Below are 21,276 nucleotides of genomic sequence, written 5' to 3' on the forward strand. Positions count from 1 at the left end.
AAATTGGAGGAAAAAAAATATTTCAATGCTTTTGTGTCCTCTCAGAAATGTTTTGTTTTCCCCCGAGAAACGGTTGCAAAACTTTTGAGTCTTTTGTGAGGGAACACAACGTTTCTAAGGGAATGCAAAGGTTTTTGTGAGAGAACTTAAACATTTTGCGAGGAAACACAAAGGTTTTGCCAGCGAACACAAAGTTTCTAGAGGGAACGTGAAACTTTTGCGAGAGAACCCAAAAGAATTTAAATATATATTTTTTCCTCACATTTATTATTTTTTTTCCATCTCAGGTACCTTTAGGGGCTCCGTAATTAATAGACCGTCTTAGACTAAAGTCTAAAAAAAATATATATTTAAAAATCAATATATTCTCTTAAAAATAAAAATAAATTCCTCTGAAAACAAATCAACAAATTTCAAAATCTAAGGAAAATAGCCAATTCATAAAAAATATATGCTCTCTAAAAACCACCTTATTTTTCTTAAATCCATATATTGTCTGAAAATAAGTCAAATTATATCACACAGTTTAAACAAATTGAGTTATTTTGTAAAAAAATAAACAAAATGGTAATACAAAAATGATTCTGAGCGATCATATGTGGTTGTCTAAGTTCTTTCACATTAGAATAAGATTGCATAAACTTTACAAATTCAAGCCGAATTTTGTCAGCATGTTCAAAAATAATCAGGAACTTAAATAAGACGCTCGGCTACACTCATATTATCGCTCCTGATGGGAAGGAATTACACTGCGTATGCTTGATTTCTTCAGTAAAAAAGAACCATAATGTTTATTTAATCAAGTATCTGGTGCTTGGATGGTAAAGTCTGTTTATGGTTTGGTTCATTTAAGGACATGCAACTCACTGAAAGTGAGTACTGACCCCTTGCCATCCATCAGTGCTGTCCGATTTTGGTTGGGCCAGACTGAGAGGTAAACAGGATCAAGATCCACTGTCCTTGCTCTTTCAAACACACTGACTTGCACAGCGAAATCCTGGGCCAACTTTTCGAAAAAAGAGAAAATGGCTGAGGCAAGGCCTTCTTGAGCCCCTGCTGGGCCTGCCCTTTCTTTCCTATAGATTGGACGTTCGATCAACCTTCACCTTTGTTTTCTCCTCTCGCTCAATGCAGGATTCTCACCACAGGCGCTCCTTGTGTGTGTGAGTACGCATGCGAGCAAGGGTGTTTAAGGATCGGCGTGCTGCCCCTTTGCTCTAGACAGTCAGCTGGCTTGTGTCCAGGTCCATGGAGTGCCACTTCAGCTGGACACGCTCTCAGTTTAGAGGGCAAACCATTCCCCAACAGACCCCCAGTGACATACGGCAATAGAGCGGGGCAGGACTCCCTCGACCGTTCATTATCTCAGCCGCTCTTCCTTCCCATTGAGCTTCGCACTATGTTTTCGTATAAAACATTTTGGCGTTCGCACACAGTGATCGTTACCCAACACTTCTGGAGGAGTTCGCCATTTGGTGAGTGCGTGATGACTCGGAAAGCCAGACATCAAATCGCACTCCCTGTCTCAGAGTAAACAAATTAATAATGCAAGAGGTTTTGTAGCGCATGGGTGTGAACTATTTTGAAAGTAACCCATTTCTCAGCAGGAAGCTACCTTTTAAACATGCAAACTCAAAAGAAAAAGGAACCCGGCTGACGTCGTGAAAATATAACCGCCCCCACCAGAGGAAAGTTTCCGATGAAGGTTCAAGGGTGAAAGGAAGCTGAGATAGCATTGGTAGCTCTGTGGGCACTGCTCATTTGTACACATTTTGACTAAAATATACTTCAAATATTTTAAATATTTGTCATGGCATACATTTTGTACATTTTACTATGAATAAAATAACACCCAATTTTAGTCCACAAAAATAACCATTCAGTTCACAAAAAAGTGCCAAATTCTATCCCAAATGACATGCGATACACTATACACTTATACTATGCGCCATGAACTCAACCATCTATAACATTATTTTGGCATCAAACATCGAATTCTGACAGCCCCTTCCCCTCTGCTGCATAAGGAACACTGGGACAATCGAGTACATGAAGTGTTCATACTATTTACACTACAATATGGCACAGAATATTGCACAAGTTTTATGTTTTAATTCAACCATTTCACAAAAACAAGTTAAACGTCCTTGACGAAATCGAAGAACCCTTTGTTAACAGATTAACGTTGCCTGCGGGACACCTCATTTTGCGAGCAAAGAGGTGCACCGAAGCCCCGAGTTAATGGGCTAGACGGCGGATGAGCCGAGTGGCGGCTAACCTTGCCTTGTTTCCCATTATCATATTAGCCGGCATTAGCGCAGGAGCTCTCGTCTGCCGCCGCTCAGCCCTGTGCCGGCATTAGCACACCATGCAAATGAAGATGTAAAGAGGAATCAGTTCATCAATCACACTCGCAAGGGGATAGTGTGCGCAGGAAGAGGATTAGCCGCGTAGTCCCTGGACCCCGCGCAGGTCTCCCTCCTGTCACACAGCGTCTTTAATTAAACATCTTAAAGCACTCGCCAATGGCACTTCCTGCATAGTGGGGCTGCACTTGCCATTTGTCACAAGGCAAACATCTCTGCGGTCCTCTGAACAGTGTCGACAAACTCTTTTGGTAATCCTCCTCCAGAAGCATCTCCATCTGTGCAACCTTAATAAGCTAAATCGTCACCTGATGGGAAATCAGACATTACCGTGATGACTGCGGCACTGGGTCTTTTAAGAGGCAAACAAAGGAAACCCTTTACACATAATGGACAGCAAATAAAAAGGGCTGCCATTTTATTTTCAGGTCAAGTGGTTCTAGAGAGAATGGTAATCGGCATATGCACCGGTTGTAAGCTACCAGGTGCTGGAGTGTGTCCCCAAGCAGTTTAATTAGTATTAAAGGCTGATCTGGATTAAGTGGGTTGCTGTGATGGACACAAATCCTGTCAAGTCGATACCAATAACAGAAGAAATCTCTGTAGGATCACAAAAGAAACAGCCGGGCTGCTGAATGGATGCCGCCATCGACGGCACCACCGAGTGTGCGTAAAACCGTTCTACAATTCCGGATGTGTTCCTGCATAGATCCAGACCAAATAGGGCCTCCGGTAGATATGCACACAATTAAGCATGTGACCATCACTCAAAGGTGAAGCTGGGAGGGGAGACCTTTTGTGTATTATTATTATTGTGCAACTTCTCAAAGTTTCACACATTTACTGTTACAAATGAAATTTTGAAAAACATTCCCGCTAAACTAACTGCGGTGAGTTGTAACACTGTAGAAAACATGGACAAAAATGTACATGCATTTAATTATTAGCCAAATTTCCCAGTTTACAATTATTTCTATATTATCCCCCATAAACCTCTTCTTTCAAATCCATACATATCAATTTCTACTTATACACTTTCCCATTTTGTTAAAACTAGCGTTACAACCCTCAGCGGTCTGCTCAGACATAATATTTGTATTTTTTATTTACATTTAGGTGAAAGTTTTAAATAACTGTTATATTGTAGAGTTAAGCTAGAGAACCTACTGAACTGATCCAAATTTCAAAGTGGTTACACTGATTGTGTTACACTCCACTCCAAGTTACAACTGTCTCCGGTATCCCATACTGTAAAGAGTCTTTTATGAAACATTCTTAAAATGGTTTTGTTTCATTTCTTATTGGACCAATGACACATAATGATTATTCTGATTTCAGATCAGTCATGTAATGTTAAACAGGTCAGTTTCATCAGATCTGGGCTTGTGGAAACCTTTAAAAGTATATGGTGAACTCTCTGAGAAGACTCTACTGTAAATGTTATGTTTACCTTTTTTAGAGTCCACACATACAATTTTCCTTGCTGGCTCTCGGACTTTTGTTTTAGACTGTGAATGCTTTGGCACGCACGTCTATCCAACCACACACAGCTTAAAACCACAGGCAACCATTTTGTGAGTTGAGAATACCAATTTGAGGCATGGTTTCACTGACAGACTTAGTCTTTGCTTTGGTCTAATGATATTGGATGATGTTTTTATAGTCAGTGAGATGCAATAATAAGATCTCAATAGCTGGCTTGCATGAGAGCCTGAAGTGGGCGTATTTTGAACACAAAGCCATGCAATCATAACCCAGTTCCTTTTCCCTGTTGAACTCTGAGAGAAAATATGAACACTTTTGGCTTGCATATTACCAGTCTCTGAGTACATAGTGTGCACGGTATGAAGAGGCAGTAAAAATGGATCCAAGCCTGCACCCTCATGCTACTCGGAATTTCGGATGAGGAGTACTACCTAGACAACCGCAGATAATGACCAGCACTGCAGATTGGTACATTGCCTCCTGGGCCATCATTTCATAATAACCAAATGATACGACGTTTGTGCACACAATCACTTTTAAGGTTTCTTTATACAACTGCAGAGGATTTTCATTCTCCTATATTATTTGAAAGTCTTTGGGTAAAAGGTGGTTGGGAATAAGAGTCATACAAAAAAGAACAGCGGCACACATAAAGGAGCATAAATGCAAATGGGGCACTTGCCTCGTGACTTAACCAAACCCTCCCATACTCAACCCCCCAATATACAGTGGAAAAACATGAGATGGTATTAACATAATACATACTTATTTCATTTTTTTTTAAAAATCAGAAAAATATAACAATATTTATATATATAATAATGCGTTACATTTATATAGCACTTCTAGGTACTCAAAGCGCTTTTACATATGGAAGGGGGAATCTCCACAATCACCACCAATGTGCAGCATCCACCTGGATGATGCGACGGCAGCCATATTGCGCCAGAACGCCCACCACACACCAGCTTATTGGTGGAGAGGAGACATATTGGTGGCGTGATAGAGCCAATCAGTATATACATAAATATTTATATATATATATATATATATATATATATATATATATATATATATATATATATATATATATATATATATAATATTTATTTAAAATATATAAAAATATTATTTTCAAATAAATTGATCCAAGACTAAAAACTCATGACATGCATAATGTTTGAACCTTCAGGGATGACCCCTCCTGAGTTTTTCGAAACTACAACAGCGAGAAAGAAATAAGAGGTTGGTCAAATCAGATGGCGGGTGTGTAGTCAGAGCCGCGTCCCCCTGCAGATGTTCTCTTCCTGCCAGCTTTCCTCTGATACACATCAGTCTCGGCCAGCGTGTTCCAGGGCTGGCCGCCGCTTCAGATGAGGAGCTCATATACATTTCCAGATCACAAATTCATCGCCTTCCCCCCACCGCCCCACTGGAACAAATCTGCTTTCCATTCCGTGTTGCAAATCTCATGTTCTAGTAGGGTTGAACTTGGAGGGGTTTGAACTGTGTCGGATGCATATCTCTCTCTCTCTCTCTCTCTCTCCCCCACAACACAGAATATATCCCTCTCTGCTCCTCCAGAGACTGTCGGCCCTCCCCGCCACTCACAGTTCAGCTCAGCCCAGCACGCCCACTAAACATTGGCACTGTCGCTAATAAGCCTAGGTCGTTAGTGTGCCATGTTTTGGGCTAATTTTCTAATCAGACAGTCAGGGTCACCACCCAAAAACCTCCTTGTGCTGAGAAGTTGTACCACTTCCTCCTACAACACACACACACACACACGCACGCTTGGGCTCCCATGTGCTGTAATTATATGTGGTGGATGTCATGTGGGTGAAAAGGGAACGCGTGGCAGGCAAAGGCACTCAGCAGTAGGGTCTCGGCCATATGGAGACAGCCTGGAAACTGTCAGGCTCACTTAATAGATGTTGTCCTTTGGGACTCAGGAAGGCAGGTTCATATGGAATAAACACAGCTCCTCGGGCTGAACGAGGATCGGGACGTGAATCACTCCTTAACAATCTTTTCAGCAGCCCCGCTTCCCTCCTACTTTCTCCATTTTGTCCATTTTTAAGGGGTCTCATTATGGGTGAAATAGATTTGTCACCATAGAGACAAGATGTAGAGGAGAATTAAATAACTATTCACAATGGATTCACAAGAGGAGGCCATCTCAGAAGTTTGTGGCTGCATTCTTGCGAAATCTGCAAAATTGGTCCAGTGAGTCTGTGCTAAATATAGTTAGCACACACTTTAAAGTTTAACAGTCAATTATAAATGAGCTAAAAGCAACATACAACAAAAAGAAAGCCACAGCAGCAGGCCGACTCTAGGGTTATCTAAGCGAGCCTCAGAAATCTTAATTACAAGTTAGCGTGTTTTGGCTATGCTTTAGCAGTGTGCGGGTAATTCTATTAGCAGATCTCACACAGACGGCTCGTGTTGCCTTTGAAGGCATCGAATGCTTGAATTTTTCATTTCTTCATTATGTTTCATCAATTGTAGATCAGCCCTGGATCAACGATTTGTTTGTGATGTGGCGTGACGATGTTCGCAAGGAAACTGTTTCTGTGGGTGTTGAAGGCAAAGTAGCTTGCGGCTAACACGCACTAGCTTCAGTCTGGGATGGGGTCTGAGTCATCACCCTGTGATCACAATGAGACATAAATTGGAGGGAAGCAGTAGCACAACACAGCAAATGGCTAATCATGTTATTAGGAGGACTGTAGCTTGTTTTTATGCTTAAAATGCACAAATCTTTCTGAGTCAGCCTGAATGTTTTGTTCATAACATTAGCAGTGTATACAAGTATCCATGCGCATGCATAAAATCACCAAATATCTTAAATGAAAACGTCATTGAGTCAATATATCATTGAGTGAGTTTACGTGCATGCTCATAATGCATTTGTAATTTTGATTTTGCGCAGTCTCTGCTCCGTATCTTCATCCAGAAAGCGATGCAGCGTAGGCAAACCCAATTACAGCGGCATTGCGATGTTCATCACGGCTCAGAATAACCTTCCAATACGTCAAATGTGTTTTGCATTTGATGCAAGTAGATTAAAACAGCGGCCAGTAACATGCCTACTGTTTCTTAGTTCATCATTTGTATAATGGCGGTAAAAATAACCACTATTCTTGTAAACGGGAGTGAAGAGGTTTGTCCGTGTCAAGTAAACATCTTACTGCAATTAAATCCATTATTGGTGCACATGTAAACATCGTCATGGAAATTTCCAGCTGTTTGTTAGATAATTTGGTGTATTTTTGTCTTAAGTAATTAGTAATAATGTGATGACTCATTTAAACAATTATTACAGGTATCTAATGCAATAAACTGAAGAGAAATCAAAACGGCTAAGTAATAATTAGGTTTTTCTAAATGATTTAGCTTGCCATAAAGCTGACAGCCTCAGTGAACCTCAGACAAGTTCCTATGTTTATTAGTTTATTATTCTTTGTCTTAAAACTGAAAATAAAACAGCATTCCTCAAATTCGGCCCTAAAGGGCCACTGTCCTGCAGAGTTTAGCTCAAATCCTGATCAAACTCACCTTCCTGCAATTTTCTAGGAACTCCTTGATAGCTTGTTCAGTTATAGAACTAAACTCTGCAGGGCAGTGACCCTTCAGGACCGGACTTGAGGAACAAACAGGTCAGCCTATGCAGGTATGCACTTTGTATGCATGTGACGAACTGCAAGTGCACACGGCCCTAATCTCCTGTGCAGTACATGAAGTTTTGTAGATGCACATGCAAAATGTCAGTTGTCACAGCCATGAATGCGACAGCGGCATGAACAAAGTGCTCATCAGGCCAGCGCATCTCCTGCAGACACTCTGATGCTTGTCAGGTACAGGTGATTTTAATTACAGCCATTATTTACAGAGCTGAAACAAAGTGGCAAGGTGGCACTGAACCAGGCTGTCAGGCAGCCACACACTCTTACTGGCTGAAGAAAGCTCATTTCCTTGCCTTACTCGCCTTTCTCTCCTCCATCCAGCCCACCCCCTCCTCACGGTCTACTACTTCTCCCCCTGTCTCTTTCTCTCTCTGTCTCCCTGCCCTCCTCCCATTCTGGGTGAAAGGAACATGCAGTAAGAACATTAATCACGCATCATGTTTAACCTTGGAATCATGTCATTTACTGTTAGCTTTGATGTCTACACTCTATCATATGAAGTTAGCCTAATATATTTTATGAATTTATTTATTTATTACACTGCTTTTTGGAATACTTCATTCTGATTGGTCATAAGCAGCTTTCTGCAGTTAAATATTTGATACAATTTTATATATATTAAAATATATAAAAATATATGTTCAACTGTATAATGGATTTTGTTGCAGGCAACTGATTTACAACATAGCTGTGCTAGTTTCATGTCAGTACTCTGCTGTCTCTTTCTTCTCACAAATAATTTAAACTCAAGATCAATATTCCATGTCCATTAATATATTTATTGAATAATAACAGACATAATGTACAGTCATTATTACAAAATAAAGCACTTTATGATGATATAAGACCAGATCACCCAGTACATTTTGTGATAATGATCAAGTGAATATATGAATATGAAAAAAAAAAAATATATATATATATAAAATAAAAAAAATTAAAAACTATTTAAAAAATGCACTATATATTATATTAATTATATTATTATCATAACAATTCAAATTGTTTAATTCCAAGTTAAAATAAACAACGAATCCTAGATTTAACATATTTGGACTTCACTTATAAAATATTATAAAAGCTTCCATCTTTTCCCTTTCATTTAAGACCACTGGACTGAAATCATCCTCAGCTTTCAGGCCAGCTGGAACATTCTTTGAGATAGCAGGAACCGTATTATCTGTGGATCAATGGCGAGTAAGGGGTAGGACGTTAATACTCTTTGATCAAAGAGCTGTCCCATTTCAGTTTTTTTGTGAAAAAAAAAAGAAAAAAAAAAGGGGGTGGTAACAACAGTGGTAACAAGGAGAACAAGAAACGGAGTGTGTGAGGAAACAAAGGCTAAGACTCTGGCAGATGTTGCAGGGTCTCTGATGACTGTGTAATGACAGATGTTTTGAAGCGTAGCTAGGAGAGGTATGACCAGGCCTAATGATTTCTGGAGCGAGCGCACAGGTACACTAAGAGCAGAACTAATCACACACAGATGGACACACACAGAGAGCTGCAGGAGCAGGCCAGGACACACAGATGTATCTGCCAGAAACGAATTCACGGCCCCCTTGGAAGACCGGCCGAACGAGCTCCATCTCCAATCGGTTTCTTTAATCATGACTATTAAAGCACGTGCATTTGGATGCATGTCAGTGATGCCCTAAACAGGATGAGACTTTATTGAGTATGACATGAACAGCTCAAATAGAAGGTATAAGATACACATATTTTCTACTACACAGACTAGTGTGGGTTGACATGATTTATGATCAGACGCATTTCTTAGGGGTAATCGCAACGGGGAATGTTGAGCATGGGGGAGACAAGGCCCACCTTAAACATCTAATCCTTGGCCCCATACATTTTAGGAGGTGATCACAAGTTCACAGCTGGATGGAGCACAACATCAGAACGTACTGGTGTAAGATGTTTTTTTAAAAGGTGTTTAAAAAAGTTTTTTAACTTAAAAAAAAAAAACCTCTTAAAAATGCAATACTTATCATGCAAGACATTAAAAAAGGCCAAACATATATGTTTCAGTGTGTACATAATTGTTATTTCTATATTATCTCTATCTATCTATCTATCTATCTATCTATCTATCTATCTACATACATATATATATATATATATATATATATATATATATATATATATATATATATATCTCCCATTTATAAATCAATAAAAATATATACACATCTGTCTCTTAATTCATCTTTTTTAAAAGCTAAATATAGTCAAACTAAAACAAAAATTTGAATAAGCTAGTCGACCAGTAGATGACTAGTCATCCATTCCTGTATATACAAATTCTGTCTTAGTTAAAAAGCCTTTAAACCAGCGCAAATTAATTGCATGTCGTTTCATGCGCAAGATTTATCTGTCCTTATCTGTATTATGGGAGCTGTGGATTAATTATGTTTCATTTTCCCTATATTGGCCAATTTCATGCCTTTGCACAGTTTGAAAATATTTACACTAGTTACAAACAATTAATTCAATGGCTTGTTAGGCAGCCCAGTGATTTTCTGTGCGAGCGTAGAATGGAGGGTTGGCATCACGTGTGTGCGCTCACATGTGTCTTCATGAGTGAGCTTAGAGAACTGGCATCTGTCATAATTACATTCACTGTGTTGACAAGCCTCGCCATCTAACAAGATACATCCCATTATTGCCAGATGTTTTAAAATTGACATTATAAATGTTTACACTGTGTAGTAACCCGAGCTATTAGTTTCGACTAGCGACATAAAATACTCCAAAAGCCAGCATAAAAACATTAGTGTCAGCTGCTGTAAAAGTTGTGCTATTAATTTTAGCAGAGGATGCAACTTCTCTGAATATGGCCCATCTGTTATGGCATCAAATGGCCCAAATTATTTTACGAAAACAGTTCCATCAAATTATTTTCATCACCGTTTTCACTGCAAACACCAGCCGCTCAAAGTTAAAAGGTCGTATTTCAGCATCATCCATGCACCGACACGTCCGCTTGGTACGCCTGTGCAACTTTGAGCGCATATGTCATCGGTTAAACAGGCCGCACACATATGTTTTCGCCATTTCACCCATGTGCCACAATGGCTGTGTAATGTTAACAAAGCACTGTGGGAATGTGAGGTTGAGAGGTGCGGTGAAAAGTTATCACTGTAAATTAAAGGTATGACTGGTGGAAGCCCAAGGGTTTACACTGGGGTTATCGGGGGCTTCCACACATCAGCATCTCCTATCACACATCCGACGGTTCCTGTGAAGTGTCATAAACTGCTGGGCCCATTTCCAGTATCGCTGTGGCTCCCCGCAAAGCCCCAAGGGTCTTCTGCTTTACCAAACACAAAAGCAGTGTTGCCTCTCTCTCTCTCTCTCTCTCTCTCAAGTCAATATATGTAGCTCTTTGTTTCCTCATATCAGATATTTTCTCCTATCTGAGTTGAGCCCAGGATCATAACCCCCTCCCATCTCCCTTAAAAAGGAGGCAAAAGGATAGAGGATAGAGTTAAAAGGATAGAGTTATGCTTTATTTTGAGGTTCCACTTATGATATTCTACTAACTATAAGTAAATTTGCAACTACATGTCAACTGACTCTCATTAGAGTATTAGTAGACTGTAGACAGTGGATTGCAAAGTACTTATAGTCAGTAGAATGTCTGTTGGGGACCTTTAAAAAAAAGTGTTAGCAGATGTTAAGCAGACAGTCTACTAATATGCTAATGAGATTTAGTTGCAAAATGATTTATGGTTAGTAAAAAGTGGATCATCAAATTAAAGTGTTACCAATGATAGTTCACCTTTAAAAATGAACATTTTGTCATTAATTACTCTCCATCATGTTCCAAACCTGTATGACTTTCGTTCATTGAATACAAAAGGACATTCTGAAGAATGCACTGCTTCAAAAAAGATGCTTAATTATCATAAATGTATCATAGTAGTTCACATGCTATATTACATCTTTAGTTGGGGCAAAAACCATATTGAAATATTGAGGGATAGACTTACAGTTTTTACTACATCACATCATTTTCAAAACTCACTTTTTTATTTCATTATTTTGTCTACTGATTTATTTATTTAATTTTTTGAAAAGATGTTTTGTCAATTGAACAATTGCCATGTTGTTAAACTACAGTACAATCTATTTTTATTATGGCACAATTGACCAATGCCTCTTGCGTGAAGAACGAACCAAAATTCAATTAATTATTCACTGATTCATTAATGAATCGTTCAGACCATGTGTAAATCCAATGGTTCTTAACAAACGATTCGCTCACACACTATATTACCTTCTATTTTAGTTTTATGAATTCAATTTCATATAATAGCCTTGTGTGAGGAATGAACCAAAATTCAAGTCACTATTCGCTGACAATCATTAAGTTAAACTCAAGCCACCAAATCAAGTCTGATTCGTGAATAAATCATTAAGACCAGTGAATGAAACCATGATTAATTGAAAAGATTCAACTCAAATCATGGATTCATTCACAAATTTCTGCATCAATACTTCTCACAAACACCAAAGAGATCTAAAGTGGATGTTTTCCTTACACAAAGCTATTGAGTGGCTCAAAAGACTTGGACCTTTTTATAATACTTTTATGAAGTTTGAAACCCCCAGAACCCATTAATTGTAAAAACAACAACTAGTACATTCTTTAAGAACATCTTCTGCATTCCACAGATGATTTAAAGTCATAAGGTTTGAAAAGTCATAAAGCTGAGTAAATGATGACCGAATTTTCATTTTTGGGTGAACTTACAGCTTTTACAAGCAGGAACTGTGCATCATAAGAGCTCAGGTAGATCTGCGGATTTGCTTTGCGGTGGTTGAGCAGGAAAGCCGTGGCTTTAGGAGCTTTGTGTCAGCTGATCCCCGCACTGCACAGGCTCTGTAACACACTCCAGGAAAAGCACAGGTCACCGGGCAAACGGGAGGGATGTGCGAGTATGCATGTGTGTGTGTGTGTGTGTGTGTGTGTGTGTGAGAGACTTGGCCCGTGGCACGTTTTCCTGATGCAGAGTGGGGGTGACAGACAGAGCTGACAGGCCAACCTTTGCACTGCGTAATAGACAGACAGGGAAGTGGGAACCGCACTCTGTCACCGGGGAATACAGATGTAAACATGGCCACTCTCTCACCCACACTCGCCTCCCTGACAAAACATATTAGTGGTGGAGTTCTCAGTGCACACCTCTGTGCTTAAAATCGCTGATGATCTGCATACACGCACACGCATGCACACACACACACACGCACACACTTAGTGCACGCAAGCAAGTGTGCCGCCGTGGGAACGCATAGCCTGCACTAATTGCAGTTTTAATTGTTGTGGTGATTCTAGTGTGTCACTGATATATCTGATGAGTCTGACGTGACTTATTGACAGATCTCTAGAGCGTGCGCGGCGACCTGACAAAAACGCATTGATTAATTACTAGCCATCCAAGACAATTAACTGGAACAGAATGTGAAAACAAGCGGCGAGCAACTTTTGCCGCGCCGCCATCCTACCCTCGTTTAAACCCTCTGAGGATACATCAAACAATTTCTTTCCCTGCGTTTCCAAGGCAACGCTAATATATGAGCTCACCAGTGTTACTGGAAAGCATTTCACTTGACAGTTTTAAAAATGATTTAAAAGCCGGCTTAGTATGTGAATCTCATCCACACTACAGTAAATCAGGCTGTGGACGAATCCCTCTCCAGCTGTCATGAAAGGATCGGGGAGGGGAAAAGGCTCCTTTGCCTGTGGTCTTGCTGGAGAGGCTAGTTTGGGTGAAATATCTCCAGATTCCTGCTGTTCTCATCCATTGTTCACACTCTAGAAAAACCAAGCAGACACTTAGGTCGTTTGTTTTCACAAGCCTGAGTACATACAGTTGAGTCCAAAAATCTCAAAAAACACTAGCTTCTAATTATACACATTATACAGTAGTGCGCATACAAATTTTAAAAATTGAATTTAAAAATTAACATGCATTTCAGAATCTCTTTATACTTATTATTACTTCACACGCATTAATGACACTGGAGCTGGATAAACTCTACAAATCAATTTCAATTTGATTTGTAGACAAAAAATAGTGCAGAATCTTAAATAATATGCCATGATGTTTCTTTTTAAAATGCTTTCTTTTTAAATTTAGTTAGTATATTCTTAACCTTTTTTTTCAGCAAGATTTTAAAACCCAGATATTCAATGTCTTTAACAAAATTTCCACCCATCCACAGAAATAGAATTTTAAGAAGTTCCTAATGTAAAATCTACTCCAAAAAGTGTATTACTGTTTTTACTGTATTTTTGATCAAATAAATGCAGACTTGGTGGGCAGAACAGACTTCTATCAAAAACATACAAAAAATCTTACAGACCGCAAACTCTCATTTTAGCCTAAATCTAAGACGGCATCTTCTTTGCAGATAAGAATTATAACTAGCTCAGTAATTATAAGTAAATCTATATTTAAATACCCAATATTTGTGAGAAGTGTATTTTATGGTTCAATTCGAGTATCACACATTTAGCTCAGCAACACGCGAATATTAAACTCAATTGTAATTAATTGTGCACAACATCTGAGGCATAGTGCGTTCCAAATTAGCCAGCTATAAAGTTCCATAACACCACTCTGCCTTAGTAGTCAGCTACCTATGTAAGCAGCAGGCAGCTCACTACGTAGAGGCGAACACTATTGGAGAGGAGCTCTGCTTCTTGCTCTCATCACAGCCTGTGCATATCTGCTTATACCCATCTATTCTACAGCGTTCTTCCTCTCCACTTGCCGATGCATGACACCCTCTAACAGAGCCCTGCTTGCTGTTCTCTCTTTGTCTTTTTCCCCCCACCAACTTGTTTTTATCTCCCTGAGTCTTTCTCGCTTTTCTCTCCACCTCCCCTCTTCTGGTGTGTTTCCCTGCCCCTCTCCGATTGAGCTCACTCTCCCCTAGACGGCGCAGGTTGGTGTTGGCACACATAACAATTGCAGAGGAGCTTCTAGCACTTACAGTAAATGAAGCTCGGGCAGCAGCCCACTGAGATGCATTAGATTAGGTAATTGAGATATGAGTGATGGCGCAGGCCAGCCCCTGCCGCAGAGGTCTTGGAAATAAGCATTTGCCGCATCCGGCGTATTACAGGCTCAGATTATGGAGGGCCCTGATAGAATAATGTCAGCTGAACACAAGGCTAAAATTGAACTGTCAAGAACTGTCAAATACACAATAATGTGCTCGGCAAACCCAAGTCATTTCGCCACTCTGGACTGGCTGACGGACCACATGCGTTTCAGAGTGCACTTTGAGAAAACATGCATCTGATACGCATTCAATTTGAGAAACTTGAGATGCTAATTATTTTAAGCAGAAGTGCTTCCGTTGACTCTCCTAACAGGATTTGCGAGTGGAAAACTTTGTTTGTTTTAACACTGTTGGTTTTCTTTACGCGAACACGTTTTTTCCCTGCTGAATCTGCTGTGATAGTGTGCTAAAACAATCACCTGTGTATAGATTAATGGCTTTAATTCTGAGGACTGGCAGGGCGTAGCCACACAAATGTCCATATTTCCATCCGTGCCCTGCTGTGAAGTTAAATTGATTCAGGCCTTGGCATCTCTGAAATGTGATGTCGTAAACAACTTGGATTCAGTTCAGCACGTTTGTGCATCACAGAAAAAGACCTATATATATATATATATATATATATATATATATATATATATATATATATATATATATATATATATATATATATATATATACTACAGTGTATAGCAAATCTCAACTTTAGTTTATATTATCACAAAATGTGAATTATATTATCACACAGCTCTTTATATAAAGTTGTATCAACAAGTAGGCCTATACAGTAAATAAACTTTACCTGCATTCATATAGTATACTCACATGAAACAATATATACTACAGTATATAGCACATCTCAACTGCATGATTGTTTATATTGTTTATATTTGTGAGAAGTGTATTTTATGGTTCAATTCGATCATAGCACATGTAAATATCAAACTGAATTGTAATTAATTGTGCACAACATTTGTGCGTTCCAAATTAGTCAGCTATAAAGTTTCATGACAGTATGATTGTTTTTATTGTTAACAAATTTAAATTATGTTAATCACAACTCTCTATATAAAGTTGGATATATGACTTTATCCAACTTTACCCACATACATACAGTATACTAATGTACAATGACATTTGTACTACTTTTTACTGCTAAATTTAAATTGGACTTCAGTATAAGACATGAAGATATTAAGATATTATAAAAACTGCTTTGAAGCATTGTGTATTGTGAAAAGCACTATAGAAATTAAACTGACTAGCCTATTCATGAATATTCAAGGCTTATTTCCTTTACTTATAGAGTGTAGCCCTCAAGTGAACCTTATGAAAACAAACCGTATTATCACTAAATGTATAATTAACTTGTAAATCATCCAAGCGCACGATAAAAAACAGCTCTCCGGCAATGTTTTTTTTTTTCTTTCAGGGTTGAAGAAAGAGATATCATCACTTGAAATAACCCACAAATCAATACCTCACCGTTAGCATGTGCTCACCAACTTCCAGTGGCAGCACTTAATTTAGGTAATGGCCTAAAGAGCCAGTGGGAAAAGAGTGGACTGACATGGCAGCCCCACGCAGCACACACAGCAGAGTGCACTTAAAGCACAGCTGACTAAATCAGGGCCAATTAGTGTGTCTGTGGACCGCAGCAGCTGGGCTAAGTCTGGGGGCAGAGGTGCTCGGGGCTGGAGCTGAAAAACTGTGGTAGTCCTGAAGCAGGCCTTTCCTGAAAGAAAGAGAGGAGGGGGGGTATGCGAGGGAGAGCTAGAAAGAGGAAAGCGGCCCACTGCCGGTCAAAGAATACAGTGCATTCTTTTTCCTCTAACCTCGCCCGACATCAATCACGCAAGCTGGAGGAAGAGTGAGAAGTTAGCTCGGCCACTGAGGAAAGATATCTGTAATGATTGACACGGGGGCTGTTGTGTCGACCTCTGCGCTTTTATCGAGACTGACTGTAGAAAAATATATTCATTATGGACTTGTTTACTACTTGTTTACTCTTAGTCCATTAATATAAGCTTTGAAGACATCTATATCCTAGCGTATTTCTAAAAACACTTTTAAACATACTGTGTGTGTGTATATATATATATATATATATATATATATATATAAAAAATATATAAAGACTTCAGATGCAAGTTTTACAGTCTTTTTCTTCCAGGAAAACAGACCGAAAATGTTGACTATTCATTTTGCACTAATGCTGAAAGTATAAAGTCATGGTTTATGAATGTGACCTAACTAAAGACTATTGGCTATTAAAAAAAAAAGAAGAAAAAAAAGGATGTGGCAATATTTAGTATTTTCATGTTGTGAGTTATTTTAGTATTATTTATATACTATTACAGTATTTATTATTATTCTGAATTATCTTTTATTTTTATATTTTCCTTTTAATTTTAGTTTAAGGCTTACGTAATTTACTGTTTGTCATTATTAGTTTGTGCTTTATTTTTTAGTGCCATCTGCTGTTAAAAAAAAGCTCAGAATCGATTCAAGAGAGAATCGTAATGCATTCGGAAAAAATTGGAATCGATCCAGAATCATTTCTCGATTCACAATGCATCAATTTATTGTCCCAGCCCTAGTACGGATACATCACCGGTGCATCCCTAAAAAATGTTCTCAGCGACAGAAAATAGAATCACAGTGATTTTGCCAAATAAGACATGTTACTGGATCAACATTATTTTGTTGATCCTGGAACAACATTCCTGTCCGGGAATGTAGTCCTACCCCTTAACCTAACCCTACCCATACATTATCGCTAAAATCAGAGGGAAATGGCACAGGGAATTGACAGGTGAATAACACTGATGTAGGAGCACCTAACCCTGGTTGTAAGCCAAAACTTGACATAAACTGCAAACTTGTCCTTCAAATCTAATTGGTTGTTTGGAATGTTGATCCAGAATCAACAAAGATGTCGATCCAGGAACCTGATGTACTTGGTGAAATCACGTTCACCATATGTCAACACAAGAGACGGAAAAGTGTAATTTACACAACAAAATGAGTTTGATTTGTTGTGGCGTGTGCATCCCCATCTCAAAAGTGGTTGTCTTTGTATCTTGGCAAGGGCTATTAGATGCTCTGGCGTCTCAAACATCCTGAAGGACAGAGTCGCTGCGGCGGGGTGGTAAGAACATGATGTGGAGAGCTAAGCAAAGGTATCTTCAGGACAAAGAGCAACCGCAGCGGGACAATGAGTGTGAACAATCCGAGCGTTTCATTCATCCCGCTGTTGTCCTGAGCTGGGGCTATCATGCATACGCACGCCACCACAAACAAACTGCAGCATGAGCGCCTCCGCCACTCCTGATCGCCTCCACGGTTTCAACCTGCAAATTCCTTTGGCTTGTTTTAAAGGAAGAAGCGTCCTATTCTGTCAATGTCACCGTGGATATCCCTATATACAATGCAATTGAAGATAAGCCTAATCTTGCACACCCACACGGCATCTTCATTTTTTCCTGTATCAAAGCCAACAGAGTGTACAAACCAGAGGATTAGCCACAGACTTCTATCCTTTTGAATAAACTCAAGCACAATACGTGCAAAGCAAACCTAGCAAGGACAAAACACAAATATTGTTCCATGTACATCTAACATATAAATAAAAAAATAAAAAATCCATTATTGTGTATGTAGAATATGTCAATGTACATTTGATATTAAATTTCTACTTAATAGTAAACAATTTAATGCACTTTTTATGCACTACTTATGCAAAAATAATGCATTTGTCGAATGCTTCTTTCCATTTTATGATTTTCCACTACAAAACCAAGGCACAGACATGCTTCCTAATTTGAATAAGATTAGATATACAGGGTATTAGAAGATTTCTGTTGCATAAATACAGGGTTCATAACATCTGCGCTGGTACACGGTGTCATTTGTTTGTTTACAAATTGAAGTAAATGGATTATGGAGGCCTTCTTTACAACACAGAGATCTACAAACAACACAACAATTCCATGTAGGAGAAATTTCATGACTCTTTATGAGGTAATTTCCTCCATGTCATACAAAAGCTGTCTGTGTAGATTAAAAAACAATATTCAAAGCAGACGTGGAGCTACTGTGCTTTAAGTACGCAGATTAAAAAACACAGATACCCTTTAAAAAGCTCATGCCGAACACAAACAAAAGTTATAAATAAAAAATGATATTATTTTTACAGTATAGTCTTCTGGGTCTGACTTTTTTTTGTTGTTGCCAAAATGCTAATGTTACATATAAATTTATTTTCATCACATCAGCTAAAGGCCTTAATTCTGCTCTCTTATTTTAATACTTGGCTTTACGGCCTGTAATTGTATGATTTGCATTTTTTTTCCCACCCATTATAAATAATCCATGCAACACACGGCCTTGGCTGCCAAGCTGGCATCACTTTCTATTTAATCTTGTGAAACAGTCGCTTTATCTCCTTGTTCAACCTGGGGTTTATCTTTTGTTGTGGCACCGTACTATTGATGTGGAAATGTTTACAAAGCAATATACTTGCCCCATTTAGCGAAAGCAGGAGTTCAATGTATTAATATGATCATTTTATCACCCCCAGTGTGCTTCACTCAGTCATTGACTTAATAACAGGCACTGTTTTCTTTAATGGCTCCTTTGCCTAGGATGTGGTGTTTTGTTAACAATGCTGTAATAAGGAGGCAGCATTTCTACATATCACCAGGAGAGCAGAGACCGTTTTTTTTGTTTTGTTTTGTGGTGCAGAACTATCGACCGTGGTATTCTCCTTCAACTCCCTGTGGGGATGAGAGCGGAGCCCCCGTTACATCGGCATGTTCTCCATTATCATTTCAATACGAGTATGACACACCAGCGAGTGGCAGAATGCTCCGTTTCTATTTCCACTCCACAACTGATAGCAAACGGAGTCTGCCCGGTGTGAGGTTTCCCCAACACCCCCCACCCTTTTGCCCTGCCGCAAGCGAAACAGCAACACTAGCAACTAGCGTAATGTGCGCCGCGAGGCCCCGGCAGCACAGGACAGGCTAAGACTATAACCAGTTACATAATCACCGCAATAAACACGTTCCGATTGTACTCAACACACAGCACTTAACTCCCACTGACGATAACAGAGTACGCAGCAACCCTTCGCCAGCTTCCAAGGGAAATAAAAGAGGGAGCGATCTAACACTATACTTCATTCTCACACTCAAGGGCCATGCATTTTCCAAACAATGAAACATATAATCACTGCGGCCCAGGGATATTTTACAGTCTGAATCTTTGTTAAGTCATGGGGAATAATCAAATTCGGAAAATGGGCGCTTGTTTTATTTTTAAGGGAATTCATGAATACATAGTGTCAGATTATATTAAACATATTTATTTGAGAATAATATTGTGACATTATGTGTAATATAATATTGCGTTTTCAACGTGAAGCCCATTTAAAAAAAAAAAAACTGTTATTAGTTACTAATATGATATGATTAATAAATGCTTTAGAAGTATTAGTCATTGTTAGTTGATGCAAATTTCAACATTTCTTATTACATTATTAAAAGTGAAAGTTGCATCTGTTCACAAATATTATTTAATAGACCTGAGCAAACATGAACTAACAAAAAAAAGATAACAAAGATGAATAAACACTGTAAAAAATCTAATGCTCATTGTTAATGCTCAATGTTAACAATGGGACCTTACTGTAAAGTGTTATCAAAAATCATATGGAAAAATGGTGAAAGAAAAACACATACACACACACGCTGCATTTTTACATTTTTAAAAAACATCACTTAGTATGATTTATAAGCTGTTTTCCTTATGGGGACCAACAAATGCCCACAAGGACAAGGATTTCAGATATTGCCATCTTTGTGGGGACATTTTGTCCCCATGACATAGGGTTTACCAGGAACAGACACACACACACACACACACACACCAATTTTATTATATATTCTCTTTTCTAATTCCTGTCAAGAGGAGGTGCATTTGAAATGAGAGGACTGGCAGAAATCTGCATTATGTATTCAGCATCTAATGAGCGGCGGGGTGAATTGTAGGCACAGGGCATATGCAGTGCCCTGCGAAATCCCCTCTCCTGCACACTATGATTATTCACCCTCATGTAGCTTTGCACTTCCTCTATTCGGTCAAGCCCACAGGATTTACCAATCCAAAGCTCTGACGGCTCGAGAAAAAGAGGCCTGTCCTCCTCCAGAAGGGCTCCCTGCTTTGAGACGCCCTGGCGCACCACAACTGAGGCGCATCCATCTGTGGGCCTTGTAGGTGCTGTGGAGATAACCAATTTTTCAAAGCACAACCAGAACTTGCATAATGCCTCATGCTCCCACGTTATGACTCACTAAATTACATAAACAGAATGTGGGGTATTCTCTCTCTCTCTCTCTCTCTCTCTCTCTCTCTCTCTCTCTCTCTCTCTCTCTCTCTCTCCTTCTTCGCTCTTTTAGCATTTTTCTTGCCATTGTAATTTCTTCCAAAATCATTTTCAACCCGAACAAAGCTACTGAAAACAATGTAATGAGGGAATAAAAAGATATGTCAGCTTATGTAGAGGATCATGTTTTCTTTACGACGATAGGGGGGTAGACAATGTATACTACAGTATGGGAGATTAAACCACACACAAATTTTTTTACTTAATT

The 21,276-nt window shown here is 39.0% G+C and overlaps 1 protein-coding gene across 12 annotated transcripts in view; it reads right to left on the reverse strand.

The window, feature by feature from the left end:
• rbfox1 (RNA binding fox-1 homolog 1) overlaps nucleotides 1-21,276 on the reverse strand; it is a 245,770-nt gene that overhangs the window by 48,512 nt on the left and 175,982 nt on the right. The gene's annotated exons all lie outside the window — the stretch shown is intronic.

This window comes from Abramis brama (assembly GCF_963993115.1).
Source record: "Abramis brama genome assembly, chromosome: 1".
Classification (NCBI taxonomy): Eukaryota; Metazoa; Chordata; class Actinopteri; order Cypriniformes; family Leuciscidae; genus Abramis; species Abramis brama.